The sequence below is a fragment of the Gorilla gorilla genome, chromosome 3 (genome assembly GCF_029281585.2).
Source record: "Gorilla gorilla gorilla isolate KB3781 chromosome 3, NHGRI_mGorGor1-v2.1_pri, whole genome shotgun sequence".
NCBI classification, from domain to species: domain Eukaryota; kingdom Metazoa; phylum Chordata; class Mammalia; order Primates; family Hominidae; genus Gorilla; species Gorilla gorilla.
In genome coordinates this window covers 46,688,577-46,705,001 of record NC_073227.2, presented here as the reverse complement: position 1 = coordinate 46,705,001, position 16,425 = coordinate 46,688,577, and the positions used below count along the sequence as shown (strand labels likewise).

General features: G+C 47.0%; 1 protein-coding gene across 1 annotated transcript in view; it reads right to left on the bottom strand.

Annotated features, from left to right (window-relative positions):
• KLF3 (KLF transcription factor 3) overlaps positions 1-8,780 on the bottom strand; it is a 36,902-nt gene extending 28,122 nt beyond the window's left edge. Inside the window, exon 1 of the mRNA XM_031010254.3 lies at positions 8,348-8,780. The gene's annotated coding sequence lies outside the window, so the exon portion shown is untranslated. The remainder of the gene's footprint in view (positions 1-8,347) is intronic.
• Between the last annotated feature and the right edge of the window lie 7,645 nt (positions 8,781-16,425).

Below are 16,425 nucleotides of genomic sequence, written 5' to 3'. Positions count from 1 at the left end.
CGCCACTGGTCTCCCTCAGCCTCTCCAGTCCAGCCCTCGCCCCTTGCCACCCACGTTTTTCACAGATCTCTTCTCATCCCACCCTTCTCCAGCTCACAAACTTCCCTCCCGTGCACTCCCCGGGTCTGACAGTGGGCTCAGGCACCCATGCTTGGCACCCCGCTCCCTACCAGCTGCCCCCTGCTCCAACAAGTGCCCTTCATGCCGGCTGCCCTGCCCACCCCCAGGCCTTTGTTCATTTTTGGCCCTGATGCTGGGCAACCGGCAATGGAATGCCCCCTCCCCTTCCGGCTTATCTAAATCCCCCTAATTCTTCAAAGACCAGCTCAAGGCCCTCCCCACTCTGTGCAGCCAGCTGATTGCTCCCTGGGGGATCCAAGGCCGCCTCTTCTTACCTAGATAGGCTAGGCCTTTTAGCTTTCCCAGTGGTGTGTCCCACACCACCACCAGTACTGGGAAGGACAGACAGGCAGGCCTCAGCCTTCCTGAGAGGGCTCCCTCCCCACTCCCCACAGGAGATCGGGCTTGTTCCCTGAATGAAGTTTTTATGTCAAGCCTAAGGAGTTAACATAAGAGCACTTAGCTCATAGTAGGAGTTCCACAATCATCTCCCTTTCCCTCTGAATGCACTTGAAATCTCCCTTAAACAAGTAATAGGGATGAAGGGCCTAACTCTAAGGGAGACCTAGTAAACCAAACTTCCTAAGGAAAAGTTATTGCCCCTAACCTTAGCCTGGCCCATCATGTGTACTCCAGAGACCTTATCAGTACCATCTTCAAATAATTTATTATTATCCACTCAGTGAGGTCGTCTAAACAAGTCTAGTGTCGAGGTCTCTACTGTAGTTTAAAATCTAAAATAGAAAAAAGAAAGCGAGAAAGGGAGGAGAGGAGGCAGGTGGGGGGAACTGCATGGGGAAGGGGTGTGTGCACAAACACAGGTTTTTGAAAAGGGATCAAGGAAGGCAAGGGGCTAAGTGATGTCATAGGTTTCCTGCCAATCACCACCACCTTCGTGATTGGTAATCCCCAGGCGCTGTTTAATGTCAATGAGGTGGTTACTACCTTCCCGTTTTACTGAAAAGAACACTCAAACAGAGAGGTCAAGTAACCTGCCTAACATCACACAGCTGCTAACTCGTAGAGCCAGGACTTGAACCCAAGGTAGTCTGACTTAAGACTGGTGGCCTTGGCACACCACTCTTCCACCTCCCCAGGCAGAGGACAACATCACACCACCAACAGTAAGTACATGATAGTGATTTCTGTGAACAGGTTGGTCCCCGGAGAAGACAGAACGTGGGGACGGTCTGTTTACATTAGTGACAGTTTCCACTCCTTCCAACTGGCCCCTGCTGCCCACCCTGTCTCAGTACGCACACTCGGATGCAAGATCAAAAGACACATTCTGAAGGCCCCAAATTAGGCAATTATTCTTCCTAGCCAGTGCACCTGCATTGTCGATATAACTGCTGAGAAAAATTGGCAGCTTAACCCAAGTAAATACGGAAATCCTCATAATAACTGTACAAAGGTGGAAGGGTCAGGTCCTCATCCCCATTTTAGAAATGAGGAAATGGAGGAACAGAGGTGAAATGACTCGCCCAATTTCACAGAGCTGGTTGGAGCTGCAGCCAGGAACAGAAGCGTGTCTGCCTGCAGACCCGGGCACTTTCTGTTCTGCTTCAGAGCCTGTGCTGTGGGACCGACTTTTAGGTAAAATCGCCTAATGCTGGGGTCTTTCCCCAGTAGGGAGGGTGTGGGTGTGCACAGCCACACTGGCCCATGGGAAGCAGTGCCAGGGGGAGGTTCCAGCAGGCAATTAAGATTTCAAAATGCCTTTTCAGGTTAGATCACTGTAGATCTACTCCATCCTATGGCATAACTCAGAGTAATGATTGCACATAATTTGAGATTAGCTCTAATAAGTAGGTACTCAATAAATACTTGTGAGATGAATAAATGAATGGATGTCAAACTACACTTCTCACATGCTAGGATAAATTAAGGGCAAGGGCCCTGGAATGATGGTACACCAGGTGTCCTACATGGAAACTCTGTCCAGCGGCTGGTGAAGCCAGCCTGAAACCTCATCTTCTAAAATGCAAAGTAAATGTGAAAACTTTGGGAGCCTGGGAGAGAAAAACTCCCTGGTTTGGAAACTCAGCGGAACAGGAACTCGATCTTACAAATGAAAGAGGCTTTGGAGTGTGAAGCTTTGGAAGGTACCAGGGATGCAAAGTACAGGAACAGATAAAGGAGTGGATTTCAGTGATTACACTTAAACAACAGTGGTAGTAGAAAGAACAGCATATAGGCCAGAGGAGAAAAAACCCCACACTTGATTTGCAGGTCGCTCTCCAGGGCAGAATCCGCTGACCTCAATACTCATTTGATCTCTTATGTCCAGATTTGGCCAAACTCCACCGATTTGGGTTGAGACTAGCTCTGGGCCATCCCTGGCAGGATCCACAAGCCTTCCAGAGACTGGCAACCATCTTGAGGATGTCCCAGACTAAGCAGGGCAATTCTGGGTCCTCCTGCAAAGGGTCTGCCTCAGGGAGCGCCCCCTTACAGGAAACAGGGTAAGTAAGAGCCAGACCCAGGGGTTACATGAAATGCATGGGCTAGAGGGCCACTTAACTTGCTCTCTTCTGTCTCCAGCCCTTCTAAATAATTAGATAGAGAAATGATAATGAATTCAGCCTGCCGACACAATAGAGTGAGTTTCAAAAACCTCCAGGAGCCTGTTTTGCTAAAGAAAGAATTTTACTACAAACTCTCTGGCCAACGGATACAAAATGCACAGATCATTTTTTTATTTTCTTACTGTTCCAGAGAATATGGTCACATTACAGAATTAGGACAGGGCCAGTTAAGAGGACATCTTTTTTTTTTTTTTTTTTTTTTGAGACAGAGTCTCACTCTTGTTGCCCAGGCTGCAGTGCAGTGGCACAATCTGAGCTCACGGCAACCTCCACCTCCCAGGTTCAAGTGATTCTCCTGCCTCAGCCTCCTGAGTAGCTGGGATTACAGGCGCCCGCCACCACGCCCGGATAATTTTTGTACTTTTAGTAAAGACGGGGTTTTGCCATGTTGGCTAGGCTGGTCTCGAACTCCTGACCTCAGGTGATCCGCCCACCTCGGCCTCCCAAAGTGCTGAAATTACAGGCGTGAGCCACCGCGCCCGGCCGAGGACACTATTTTTTTGCTTTGGAAGAAATGAATCCTAGTTCTGGTTCAGAAACTGTCAACAGCGTTGTGCCTCTTCTATGACTACTAAATTTCGAGCAAAGAGAGCTGAGTTGGGGGGAAACGCAGGGCTATCCCCGCCTTCAGACAATGCTGTCCCTTATCAGGGTAGACTGCTGTCTGGTTTCCTGTCTCCAGCTCGGGCATGACTGCTTAAGATGAGAAACATGGTCTAAGAAAGCAACAGAGAGGTCTTGAAAATGAGAATGCTAGCGACCACCATAACCCTCTTCCAACTCACTCCCAAGAGGAATTCTGACTAGAATATCACATACTAGCAAACTAGATATCAATTGTTTTAAGATTCTAGGGATTTGTTTTTTTAAAAAGCTAGAACCAATGATAAATGATGCACTTCAGAAAGAATCCAAGTTCCAGAATAATGTAATTGTAATTCCTAGTACCTTAAAGAATGAGGTTGTGTGTATTTTATTTTTCTTAAACTCAACTGGGTGTGAAAACAGAGAACAAGAAATGCTGCCTAAGAAATCTGTCGTTTTATAGCAAAAATGTTGATTTGAAAATATTAAGAAGGCAAGTATCTCAAGGGGGGATGGAGACACAATGAAATTAAATTAGGAATCATGGTTTACATGGTTAAGAAATAAAACTCTTGTTCCCATCTTTTTGGTAATCATAGCAACTATAAGATAGGGTAATTTTCCCCAACTATTCAGCTTAGCATTTAGAAGCTTGCAGAATTTTTTTCTAATAGAATATATTAGACCCTAATTATCTCTATTAACCACTTCATCTCCCTGCAAAAGAGAGAAGAACGAACTTGGGGAAAGCCAAATAAAGACTCTGTTTACCAAACCTAGTTAGATTGTTAACAACTTTGGAACCAAAACAAACAAACAAAAAAATCTGCTTCGATTGGAGTTACTTATGAATTTTAAGCTTAAAAGTCTCTTGTCCTACAGGTCAGCTAAGTATTTCCAGCTGCTTTTCCCAAAGGAGAAAGAACTTATTGGGACTTCTAAAACTCCCAGCTTTTTTCATAGAAGGTTATCAGTAGCCAACTATTTGATACTAATAACTCTCTTAATATGATATTTTATACTTTCCATTTATACATAAAGAATGTGGTGGAAAGTGACATTTAAAACGCACCATTATCATCAATTTTGGGGAGAAGAGAGCCTGATTTGCTGCTTCAGCAACTCTTTAATTCCACAGAGATGCTGTAGATGATTCCTTTTGATTAAAAAAAAAATCCCCAAGTAAGTTTACAAAAGCACTTTCCAAAACTTTTCTTTTTCAACCAAATATTTCCTTAAATCTTTGTTTCTCAAGAACCAACAGAAAACTAATATTAAGGCAGGTCTTAAACAGTTATCCTAGAAATTCATTAACCCACAACTGATAGAATATTTAAAAAATAATGAAAAATATTATTGTAAAACAAAAATGAGAAGAGCATTCTTCTTGTTTTCAAAATAGAAGATTAAGATTTTCCAAACAATCTATCATTAAATGAATTTGTTAATGCCAGTTCTCCTTTGAGCTTTTTAATTCTTAAAAACGGGTTGGAAATGAGGTGTAGAATATTGCACAGTGAAATCTTTGTCCTTAAAACATTATCCTGATATTTAAATCTTTGTCCTTAAAAAGAAATAATCCTGGGATTTTCTCAATGTCTTAGGCTTTGCTTCAATGATTTTTCTAAAGATTTCTCCTTCCAAACATAAGCAAGACTTAAACTAAGGCCAGGCTGCCAACATCGCTTAAATTCTCCATCCACGGAAGCCACCTGGAGCAGCCTGGGTTAAACGTGAACGAGGGTGGGCCACATCTTTCAGATAATGCTAGGTCTTCTAAACTGTAAGGTGTTAATCCTGATCCAAAATTGACAGCTTCAGGGCAAAATGCCTATCTTAAAACAAACGCCCTAACCACTTCAACACAAGAATTACAAACAAATAAAAACAAAACTCCTTTAGGTTTCTTTGCCAAGATGGACCCGCATTTCCCCAAATCACAATCTAGCAATAAAAAATTTAAAAAGGTAAAAGCGTTTATTCACCCAGACAAATGCAGTGGAGCAAAGGGTGTACGTAAAAAGGTTAACTGACTTCTCATTATGACATAACACAGGCGTCTTAAGCAATATCAAGTGTGTAGAGACATGATAACTCCATGGGTGGGGATACGGAGTTTAGGGGCAGGGACCTCAGCCTGGTCTGGGCTACTGATCTACCAGAAAACAGCCTGAAACAGGAAAGAGCACACATATGCCACTTGGAATGTATGACGCAAACCCCAGCCTTGAAACAAAGAACAGGAAACAGCTCTGCTGGCTGTGCTGGAGAGAAAGCACAGAGAAACATTTAGCCGGCCCTCCCTGACCCTATATTCATGAGCAGCTGGAGTTTTTTAAGACAACAACAGGGGGGTGGAGGTGTTTGTTCTATGGGTGTGAATAATAACACCAGCTTTATACAGGGGACCTGCCCTATTTACAAATAAGAGCTGCCACATACAGTAAACATCATAAGTGAAATGTGATTTTATCATATTCAAGCAGCAGAGACCTTCCTAATGAACACTAGCCTCCCTCCTGATTTCTTTTGTCCCTTTCTGCCCCATTCCAATGGCTAGTCCCTAGCTCTGATCAAATTCCGAGTTAGGGTAATGATTATGGTTCAGCCTCAGTGCATCAAGAGGAAAAAAGATAGAGCACTGCTGTTAGGAATTCAGATTACAATTGGGGTACCCCACAGAACCAAAATTGGAGCAATTGTAAGCCTCCTTTAGTCACAGAACTAAATTCCAAGACAGACTGTGGGACATCTACAGTAACCCAAAATTTTCACTGTCTTTTTCAAATGCAGTTATACACATTTTTGCAGAGCTGCTCATCTGTTCAACATATACACACGTTTACAGAAATTCGCCTTTTAAGAATGTGATTCTGTTCCTGACATTTATCTAAAAATTATTATACAATCTGCACACCAGAGTACTAATTTCTAGAAGTCATTCTAAAATGTCTATTTTCCCTTTGGGTTATTTTTAAGATAGTAAAATCCATTCACAGTTCCTTTCCCATTATTTCTCTTTACTTTGTTAGCCAGGACTGTTTAACTCAAGCTTACGTTATCAGAGATTTAAGAATGTGGTGTGTGCAGACTAAGTACAGGTAAGGAAAAAAAAAAAAAAAAGAAAAAAAAAAAGGAAAAAAAAGCATCACTGTGCCCATAGCAACAAGAAGATTGGGTTTTAATTTAGAAACTTTGCAGTGAATAAAACAATAGCTTTCTGCAAAACTCTGTTGTTGTTTTGTACCTGACAAGGTTTTGTGGTCTAAACAGTTACTTTTCTTTGTTATTCCCATGTTGAGATTTTTATACTTGCATTCTCTTTCATGCAAGCTAAATGTTCTTTACAATGTATCATCATTGAACTTACCGATAGTACATTAGGTTTTTTTTCTTCTAATAAATAGTTCTGCAGCAAAGCCCACTGACTGCAGAAATGAAGATACCAGTTTCTCTAGGGAGTTTAATTTAATCGAACATCTAATTTCAGGTTTCTATTAACAGCCTAAGGTCAACTAACATACCTCTTTTCAAACCAGAAGAAATCACTCGTGGACACTTTCCTTAAACACTATTACTAACTCCAAAAAATTTGTAGATACTAATGCTAGCAGATTGTTTTTTCCCCTAAAAGCAAGTCTTCTTCCCTAGGGTGAGGCAGATCATCCAGATGAATTTCTCTTATAAAAATGCTCCTCAAATTCATACAGAAAAGGATAGCACAAAACTGCTGTGTGGAAAAACCTATAATGAACAACTGGCCTATTCCCCACTTGATTTTGCTGGCATATTTCAGGTACTTGTCAGAATACCACTTCATACTTTTTCCCATATACCAGACTCTTGTGAGAATATAATCAATATATTTAAAATGTCTTGGGTGATATTAATGGAAACATAAATTCTGAGTAAGAAATTCAGTGGTTAAGTGTAAAATGTTTATTTTAGTGAAATACAAGAAGGTGAGCAATTTCCAATTTCCGTTTAACTTCACTTATTAAAAATAAGTCTCATTCACATTCTTCTAGTATTATTGTATACTGCTATAAAATTTAAACCAGAAAAGTGCTTCTCCTTGTCAGTAGCTATCTGCCCAAAAAAATGAATATGACAATTCCAGATCTTATCTGCCATCTCTAAGAAAGCCACTTGGAAATGTTAGGTAGGTCCCATGGGTCCTGATCCAGGGATCTGTCCCTGGGTCCCCATCAGGCTCGGCTGCAGGCAGTTGCCTAAGGCGTCCTCCGCCTTCAGCCACGCTGCAATCCTTGCTCCAGGCACTGCGGCAGGTTCTCTCCATGCCCCCAGGAAGACTCTCCAAACCCGGCCAGCTCATTTCTCCTGCCCCGGAGGATCCAGACGCCCTGGCAGCTCCTGGGCTCCAGAACCGAGAATGGGATGCTGCCTCCAATCCCAATTGCCCTAAGTTTCTTTCCAGAGGGCCGGGAGACTGCTCCAAGTTTGCTGTGGCGGGCAAGCGGCCGCGCGCCGTGTCCTGGGAGGGGGGCGGCGGGGGGCGCGGGCGGAGGGCGGGGAGGGGAAAGACGCGGGAGCCTGGGCTGTGGTGGTGGGGGGGGGGGGCACCGGGAGGGGGAGGAGCAGGAGCGCGCGGCCTCGGCGCTACCTTTCTCCAAACAACGTTGCCACACGCGGAGAGCACGGAGATTTCTGGGGCTTTGGAGGGAATCGTGAGCGGGCGGGAGGAGGCCGGGGACCACACAGGTGAGCCCCCGCCCGCGCCCTGCCCGGGACGGCGGCGGGCGGTGCCAGCCCCGCTCCCCCGCACCCGGGGTCCGCACGGTGCCTCTCCTCAACCCCTCACTTTTCACCGCGAACCCGTGACCCCCTCCTCCTTGCTTGCTCTCCGCCCCCACCCCGGCTAAGTGGAGCCGCCGCACTTTCCCAAGCCCGCAGGCGCCCCCCCACACACCAGCGCTGCACCCCCGACCCATTCCCCGCGGCCCCCTCCGGGAGAAAAAATGAAACCAGACTGGCCGAGGAGGGGGGCGGCAGGGACCAGGGTGCGGAGCAGAGGTGAGGGAGACGGGACTTACTTTGCGAGGCGCGGTGCAGGGCGCCGCCGACGAGAAATAAAGGCCCCGATACGGGCTGCCTGGAGCCCCCCGAGCGCAGCAATGTCAGGGCTCCAGTCCGGGCGGCGTTGGCGGCCGCAGGGGACGGGGACGGGCGCGCGTGCGGCGGGCGCTCTCGCTGCGCTCCGGCTCGGGCCCCGGCTCCGCGCGGCTCCGCTCCTGGCTCCCCTCTGGCTCCTGGCACCAACTCCGGGCAGTCACATGACGCCGGCGCCGCTCGCTCTGCGAGCCTCCCGGGGCTGGCGGGGTAAGTAGAGGCTGGGACCCGGGGTGGGAGGGTCAGGGAGGGGAGAGGGAGCCGCCGCGGCCGCCCGGGCTGGGCGGGTCCCCACCCACTTGGGTGGAGGCAGCCGCCGGAGGGGTCGGCCGAGTCACTCGCGCAAACACGCACCCCGCCCTGCGCCCTTCCCCCGCCACCCCCGCCTCCCGCGCCGCCTCCGCCCCGCCCCGCCCAGTCACCCGGGGACGGCCTGACAGACACTCATTATTCCCCGGAGCCGGGCGCCGCCCCGCCGGCCCAACCTGTCCCACGAGGCGCGGCGCGGCCGTGGGGCTGGGCGTGCGCGGCGCGGCCTCCGCCCCCCGCCCGGCCCCGCGCCCCCGCCCGCGTCCCCGCCCGCGTCCCCTCCCCGCGCCCTCCTCCCCGGAGTCCGCGCCCCGCCAGCCCTCCCGCCCGGCCCCGCCGCCTCGCCGCCGCCCGAGCCCGGGGGGAAGGAAGGGCGGCGCTGCCCGCTCCGGGCGTCACACGGCTGCGGCCCGCTGCGCTGCTTCCAAAACACACAGCCGGGCTCGCGGGCGAGCCGAGGTGGGGGGCGCGGGCGGCCAGGGCCATCGATCAGCCGGCTCCAGCGGGAAGGGCGGCCCCGGGCGCGGCGGGAAGGGCTGGGCCCCGCGGCCGGCGCGGCGCGACGCGGCCCCTCCTCGGCTGAGCGCACTCAGCTCACTGCAAGAGAAAAGCCGAGCCGAGGCGGCCGCGGTGCAGGAGCGAGTGGGCCAGGCGGGTTCGGGAGGGGAAGAGCGGCCGCTGGGGCGCGCCGAGCCTCCCTGGCCCCGAGTCGCCGGGGTCAGGGGACACCCTGTAGGCGCGCTCTTTCTTTGTGCCCTGGGGCGACGGGTCCCCCTGGCCGGCGGCCCAGGCGGCGCCCCCCGCCTCGTGGGACTTTTCTTTGAAGGCCCGGAGACCCCTGGGGCAAACCTCCCACGGGCCAGGCCTGCCGCTGGAGCTAAAAAGCGGCATTTGCGCAGTTGGGCTTGCCTGGAAACTTGGCAAACTTTGGTCGGATCCTCCCCTGCAGAGCGAGGGCCTGGCCTGCCGACCCCCTCATTTCAAGTCGCTTCTAGGGACCGAGCGCCCTAAGCTCACTGGCCTTCAGGGTGCTGCGAGCGAGCGGGGCGGCACAAAAGCGCGTTCGGTCCAAGCCAGGCCCCTTCGAGGACTTTGTGTAGATTGGTACCTAAGTTTAATGCCTTTTGAGTTTCTTTTTAAACAGTATTAATGTAATAATTAATGTGATAAGAAGAACAAAGGACAAATTCGTTCGATTGTTTTAAGTTCTGTGTAATGTTTAAAACCGCCCCTGCTTCAGTGTATGGCTTATTGCTTCAAGATGTTTTAAAGGCCCTTTAAGTTGACCCATCTCGCTTTGATGCTCGTCCAGACATCGTGCTGCTTAAAACGGAGTGATAATAGTATACTTCGAGCCGCTTCATGTAGCTACACAGTATTGTAAAATTAGTACTCGGTAACCTCAAGTAGTGAAATCGCATATTGTAAATAACGCAAGTCCGGGAAAGGCCACGTGGAGGATACCCAGAACCGACGCCGGCTCATGGGACGTCGTGCTGTCCCATAAGCTTCATCTTTAAAGTGTAAAGGGTGTGAGTTTTTTTTTTCTTCATAATGAATAAAAGACATTCCAGAAAAAAAAAGAGTTGGATTCGTGTCAATTACTAATTGCCATTTATTGATCACTGACATCATTAAATGTCTGATTGGCTGCCTTAAGGTTTGCATTAGCGGAACACCCTGTTAGGAATGGCTGCTGAAACTGGCTCATAGTAGGTGCTCAAAAAAGTACGTTTTTTTCTCCAGGGACACAGTGACGAAAACTTGAAGCACATAAACCATGTTTTTTACCTTGTTCATGTGGGTGTGGACGCAAAGGGGAAGAGCGAAATAGGCCTGTCGGAGAAAAGTGTGACCCAAGATAAGAAGGGAGTAGTTTTGATATGGAAGGGGCAGGCGGCAAAGGAGAAGAAAAGCCATTTTAAAAAGTTAATTAGTGAACACTGTGTTCGGTGCCCTGTGGGAAGCTGCTCAAATGCAACTTGTCGGAAATGAATCTATCTAGTGCTGGGTAGTTCAGTGAAGGACACCATCATTCTTCAAAGTGCCCAACAGGGTGGGACGCGGTCGCTCACGCCTGTAATCCCAGCACTTTGGGAGGCCGAGTTGGGTGGATCACTTGAGGCCAGGAGTTCGAGACCAGTCTGGCCAAGTTGGCGAAACATCGTCTCTACGGAAATTACAAAAATTAGGCATGGCGGCGCACGCCTGTAATCCTAGCTATGTAGGGAGGCTGAGACAGGGTAATTGCTTGAATTCAAGAGGTGGAGGTTGTAGTGAGCTGAGATCATGTCACCACTGAACAGAGTGAGACTCTGTCAAAAAAAAAAAAAAAAAAAACAACAGAAGCACCTAAGCCTTTCTTCTCGCTAGCAGGGCATAGCCCATGTTTCACTGAGTCCTGGACCTCCTTGGTCACTACCCACTCTCTGACCACTATGCTGGCCCAGCCTGTTGCCACCATGTCTTGTTGGTCATCCTGTCATCCTGTTTGCAGTATGGGCTGAAGCATGAAAAAGGCATTGGAGCACGGGAGTAAGAGTGCCCTTTCCAAAATGCAAGCCTGATCATGTCAGTCCCTTCAATGGCTTCCCATAGGATGAAGTCCTAAGCTTTCCATCCCTGCTGGCCTGGCCTCTGCCTGTCATTACAGACACTTCTTCCTCTTCTCTCTTCCTACTCTTTTCCAGCAACGCTGAACTTCTTTCCGTTCCTTTCTTCCAACTCTCTCTTCCCACCTCTGGCCCTTTGCACATGCTCATTTTTCTAGGTAGAAAAGCCTTGTCTTCTCAACCTGACCGCTACTCCCATTTCCCTAAATTCTATCCATCGTTTCAGTCTTGACTTAAATGACATTTTCTCCAAATATGTATTCTCTCACTGCACCTTTGGACAAGTTGAGGTGCTCTGGTAACATCTAGTGGGGCGTGATGGGAGATGTTTGGGTCATCGGAGTGGATCCTCCTATTTCCCCTCTTGTAACACTTTTCGTTCTTGTAGTTGGCTATTTAATGATCTCTCTGTGGCACTAGACTGGAAACTCTGTGAGGGCAGGGACCTTGTCTTTTCAGCAAAAGTGTATTCCCAGGGCCCAGATGTTCAATGAATATTTGTCAAAGGAATAAATGTGGTTTATGAGTTGCGAGGAAGGAGGAGTCATTCTGAGCTGAAGAGGTGAGTGGAGGCTATCGGGAGGCAAGTGGCAGTGAACTATACCTCCATCAGTCCAGGGGCTTTGAAATGGTGAAGAGGAGGGAAGAGGGAGTTACCCCCACTGAGTGCTTTTAAGCAACAGAGTGAGATAGTAAAAGCGATGCCTGGGTCTTTTTAAAATTCCTAACACTAGCACAGTGCCTGGAACATGGTCAGGTGTTCAGTAAGTCCTACATGACAATCTCAAGTGTGATCTTTGCGGTAGCTGCTTTGCGCTTTTTCCTTGCTGACAGCAGGCCAGTCTGGTTTAGGTGTGGGAAGCCTATCCTCAGTGGAGGATACCCATGCCTGGTCCCAGCAGAGGAACCCTGGTTACTCCCAGCCAATCCCAGTGTCTTTTGCCAGTGACTGGTTGGAGGGTAGGTATGTAACCTAGTTCTAGCAAGTGGGACATGAAGGGAAGTGTGCTGGGGTTTTTTTCCTGATACAAGGAAATCCCCAGACCTGCTTTGGAAGCTGTTAGGTGAGGATGTGATGCTTGAAGCTGTGGTAGCCATCTTGTATTCGTGAGAGAAAGCCAACGTTTCCGTTTCCATGTGGATAGTTTTTTTTTTTTTTTTTCAAGTCATTCTGTTTTCAGTTCAAATGTTACCTCCTCAGGAATGACTTCCTTGACCACACAATTTAAAACATACCCCCCTTCCTCTTTGCTATGGTTCAGATATTTGTCCTTTCCAAATCTCGTGTCGAAATTTGATCCTCAGCGTTGGAGATGGGGGCCTGATGGGACGTGTTCGGGTCATGGGAGTGGATCCTTCATGGATAGATGAACACTCTCCCTGAGGATGGGGAATAAGTGAACACTTCCTATGTTAGTTTCGGAGAAAGCTGATTCTTAAAAAGAGCCTGGGCTAGGCGTGGTGGCTCACGCCTGTAATCTCAGCACTTTGGGAGGCCGAGGTGGGCAGATCACCTGAGGTTAGGAGTTCGAGACCAGCCTGGCCAACGTGATGAAACCCCATCTCTACTACAAATACAAAAAAAGATAGAAGCCAGGCGTGGTGGCGGGCGCCTGTAATCCCAGCTACTTGGGAGGCTGAGGCAGAAGAATCGCTTGAACCTGGGAGGAGGAGGTTGCAGTGAGCTGAGACTGCACTGTTGCACTTCTGCCTGGGCAACAAGGGCAAAACTCCGTCTCAAAAAAAAAAAAAGAACAACAACAAAAAAACGAGCCTGGCACTTCCCTCCTGGCTCTCTTGTTTCTCTCTTGCCCTGTGATCTCTGCACACACTGGCTCCCCTTCACCTTCTGCCATGCATGGAAGGAGCCTTCCAACCAGCAGAACAGTGAGCCAAATAAATGTGTTTTCTTTATAAGTTACCCAGCCTCAGGTGTTTCCTTTACAGCAACACGAAATGGACTAATATGCCCATTCATTGTTTAGTCATTGTCCTATTTTCTTTTCTTTTTTTTGTATATCGTTAACTAAAAACCCCCTTTCTTTTTTTGTTTATTTGCTACCTTTTTTTCTTATTAGGATGTGATCTCTGTGAGAGCAGGGACATTGTTTTATTCACTTTTTCTCAAGCTTCTAGAACAGTGTCTGACAAATAGAAGTAGAAGGTGTTCCATAAGTATTTGTTAATTAATGTATGACAGCTAAGCTACCCCAGGACAATAACACCATGTTGAAATGGATTCAGGGGCTAGTGGACACAAGCCACTGCAAACCTCCACTTTCTCTTTTGTGACTTACATCACAATATATCCCATCTCAGGCAGTCTCTTCCTGCTACACAAATATATTTTCTTGAGATTTCTTATTTCTTTTCCAATCTACTTTAGAGCTTTTCTGTTTCTTCCCAGGGCATTTCTCCTCCTCGTTGATGACAGACAAAGCTACCAAGGCAGAAAAGTGTCATGTGCTTGTGAATTTACGAGCAGCACAGATACATTTACCTTAAAGGAAAACAAAGCTATATGATTTGAAGTAAAATTAGAAATGCTAGTCTAAGGATTATCCATCTCTAAAACATTACAAAAGCTCTGGAGATTCTCTGCATCATCTCTGCAAGTTTCCACCTTTATTATCTATCCATCCATCTAATTTAGAATTGCCAGGAAATACTGAGGTTGAGTTAGGTGACCGTGAGTTCTGGTGAAGATCAGACTGGATGTATGATCCACTCCCACCTCCAGAAGCTCTCAGCATTTCTAGTGCAGGTGGACAGTTGTCTTGGATTGTGTTTGGCAGGACAGTGCAATCCAAGGACAGTGGCACAGTGGAAATGTTGGTTCTTGGGATCTAAGTCAGAGAGGTAAAACAGAATAAGGCTGTGGAGAAATAGCCAAGGGACTGGTGAACTGGACATTCCGAATAGGTTGAAGAGTGGGTGTCTTGGGAATAATGGAGGGAGTGACCTGGAAGGTTAGGAGGTGAGTTGTCAGAGAATGGGGACCTACCTGTAAGTTTAGTATTTAGAGGTGAAGCAGTCCTAGGGGATGGTGCGGTCCAGGGAGTGCCTGCGGAAGTGGGAGAACTAGAAGGGAGTGGAGAAGGTCCCTGAAGATGAAGAGATGAGTGAAAAGAGTGACTGGGGTGTTAAACATGGTTCCTTGTGGATCCTGAAATTACTCAGAGCTATGGCCAGAGTAAGACTTAGGCCCTCAAGTCATGTCTTAATTCCATAAAAAAAAAATTAAAAATTAAAAAATTGTCTGAGAAACATGGAAGATAGCCGCCAGGAGAGAATGGTTAGAAGATATCCTGCTTTTTCTATAGTTAAATCTGCTTTCCTTGAATCATGATTATTCAAATTAAAAATAATCACTTGGGCTGGGCGTGGTGGCTCACGCCTGTAATCCCAGCACTTTGAGAGGCTGAGGCAGACAGATCATCTGAGGTCAGGAGTTTGAGACCAACCTGGCCAACATGGTGAAACCCTGTCTCTACTAAAAATATAAGCATTAGCCGGGCGCTGTGGCATGCGCCTGTAATCCCAGCTACTCTAGAGGCTGAGGCAGAAGAATTACTTGAACCCGGGAGGCAGAGCTTGCAGTGAGCCGAGATTGCATCACTGCACTCCAGCCAGGGCGACAGAGCAAGACTCCATCTCAAAAAAAAAAAAAAAAAAAAAAAAAAAAATCACGTGTATTTCATTGTTTATTGGTTATTTTGCAAGTAAGTAAAATATGTCAGTAGTTTTATTTTCTACTTTTTATTGAAAATATATTATTTCTGCTTTATTAAGAGTTTCAATCAACTTTTGGAGACCTGTGGGAGACCTGTCAGGGACCTTAAAACATTATTTATACTATGACTTCAAAGAGAAATGATTTATAATTTCCAAATCAGTGTCCTACACATACAAAGAGACTGCACCTTCTTGCTGAGTTGGAGACTACCTAGATTTTTCCTGTGCTGGTAGTCAGAGTAAGTAAAGAATGGGAGACCCACAAAGTAAGAAAAACTACCTCTCTTGTTTTGGAATGAGGCTGTTTTTCAACTATTTTGGAGTAAGGTGGACTCTTTATGTTTCCAGCCCTCTCCTCTATGTTAAGGAATAATTATTGGCATTTAAATCTTGAGTTTAATCTACTTCAGTTAGTATTGCTTGAACATTTACCATAGGTCTCGGGTGGGGGTGATAGTGCAAGAAATATGTATGACATAATCCCTGCATTCAAGGAATTAGAGAGAATATATGTATTATTCTGCTTAATTATTACACAATGCAGAAATAATAATATAATGAATACAATTTATTTTATTTTATTTTATTTTATTTTATTTTTGAGACAGAATCTCATTCTGTTACCCAGGCTGGAGTGCAGTGGCACAATCTCAACTCAGTGCAACAACCTCTGCCTCCTGGGTTTCAGCGATTCTCCTGCCTCAGCCTCCCAAGTAGCTGGGATTATAGGTGTGTGCCACCCTCGGCTAATTTCTGTATTTTTAGTAGAGACGGGGTTTCACCATGTTGGCCAGGCTGGTCTTGAACACCTGATCTCAAGTGATGCTCCTGTCTTGGCCTCCCAAAGTGCTGGGATTACAGGTGTGAGCCACTGTGCCCGGCCAAGAATATAATGAATAAAATTAAGAAAAGGACAATGATATGAGAATTAAATGGATAAAAAGGTAAATTTATTTGTCCAAAATATGAGTAGTAATGTGTGGTTTGGTTTTTGTCTTCAAGGAGCTTACAGTCTTGCAAAAGAAATCACATCTGGTCAGGAAATCCTCAAAATCTTCATGGAGGAGGTGATATCTGTGTTAGAACTTCATGGCTACAGAAGGGGCTAGAAATCACATTTTAGGATCTGGAAAGGGCATGGAGGCAAAGGGTCCAACAGGAACCTGGGTCACTTAGGAGTGGAGTGAGATAAGGCAGGAGAGGTCAGTCAAGGCCATGTTGTGGAGAAAATTGGAATTTGACATTGGGAAACCACAGAAGGTTTTTAAGCAGGTGAGTGGCATGATAGCATATAAAAATGACATGAAGTTTAATGTCAATATAAAGCTCCAACAGTGCAGAGCAGA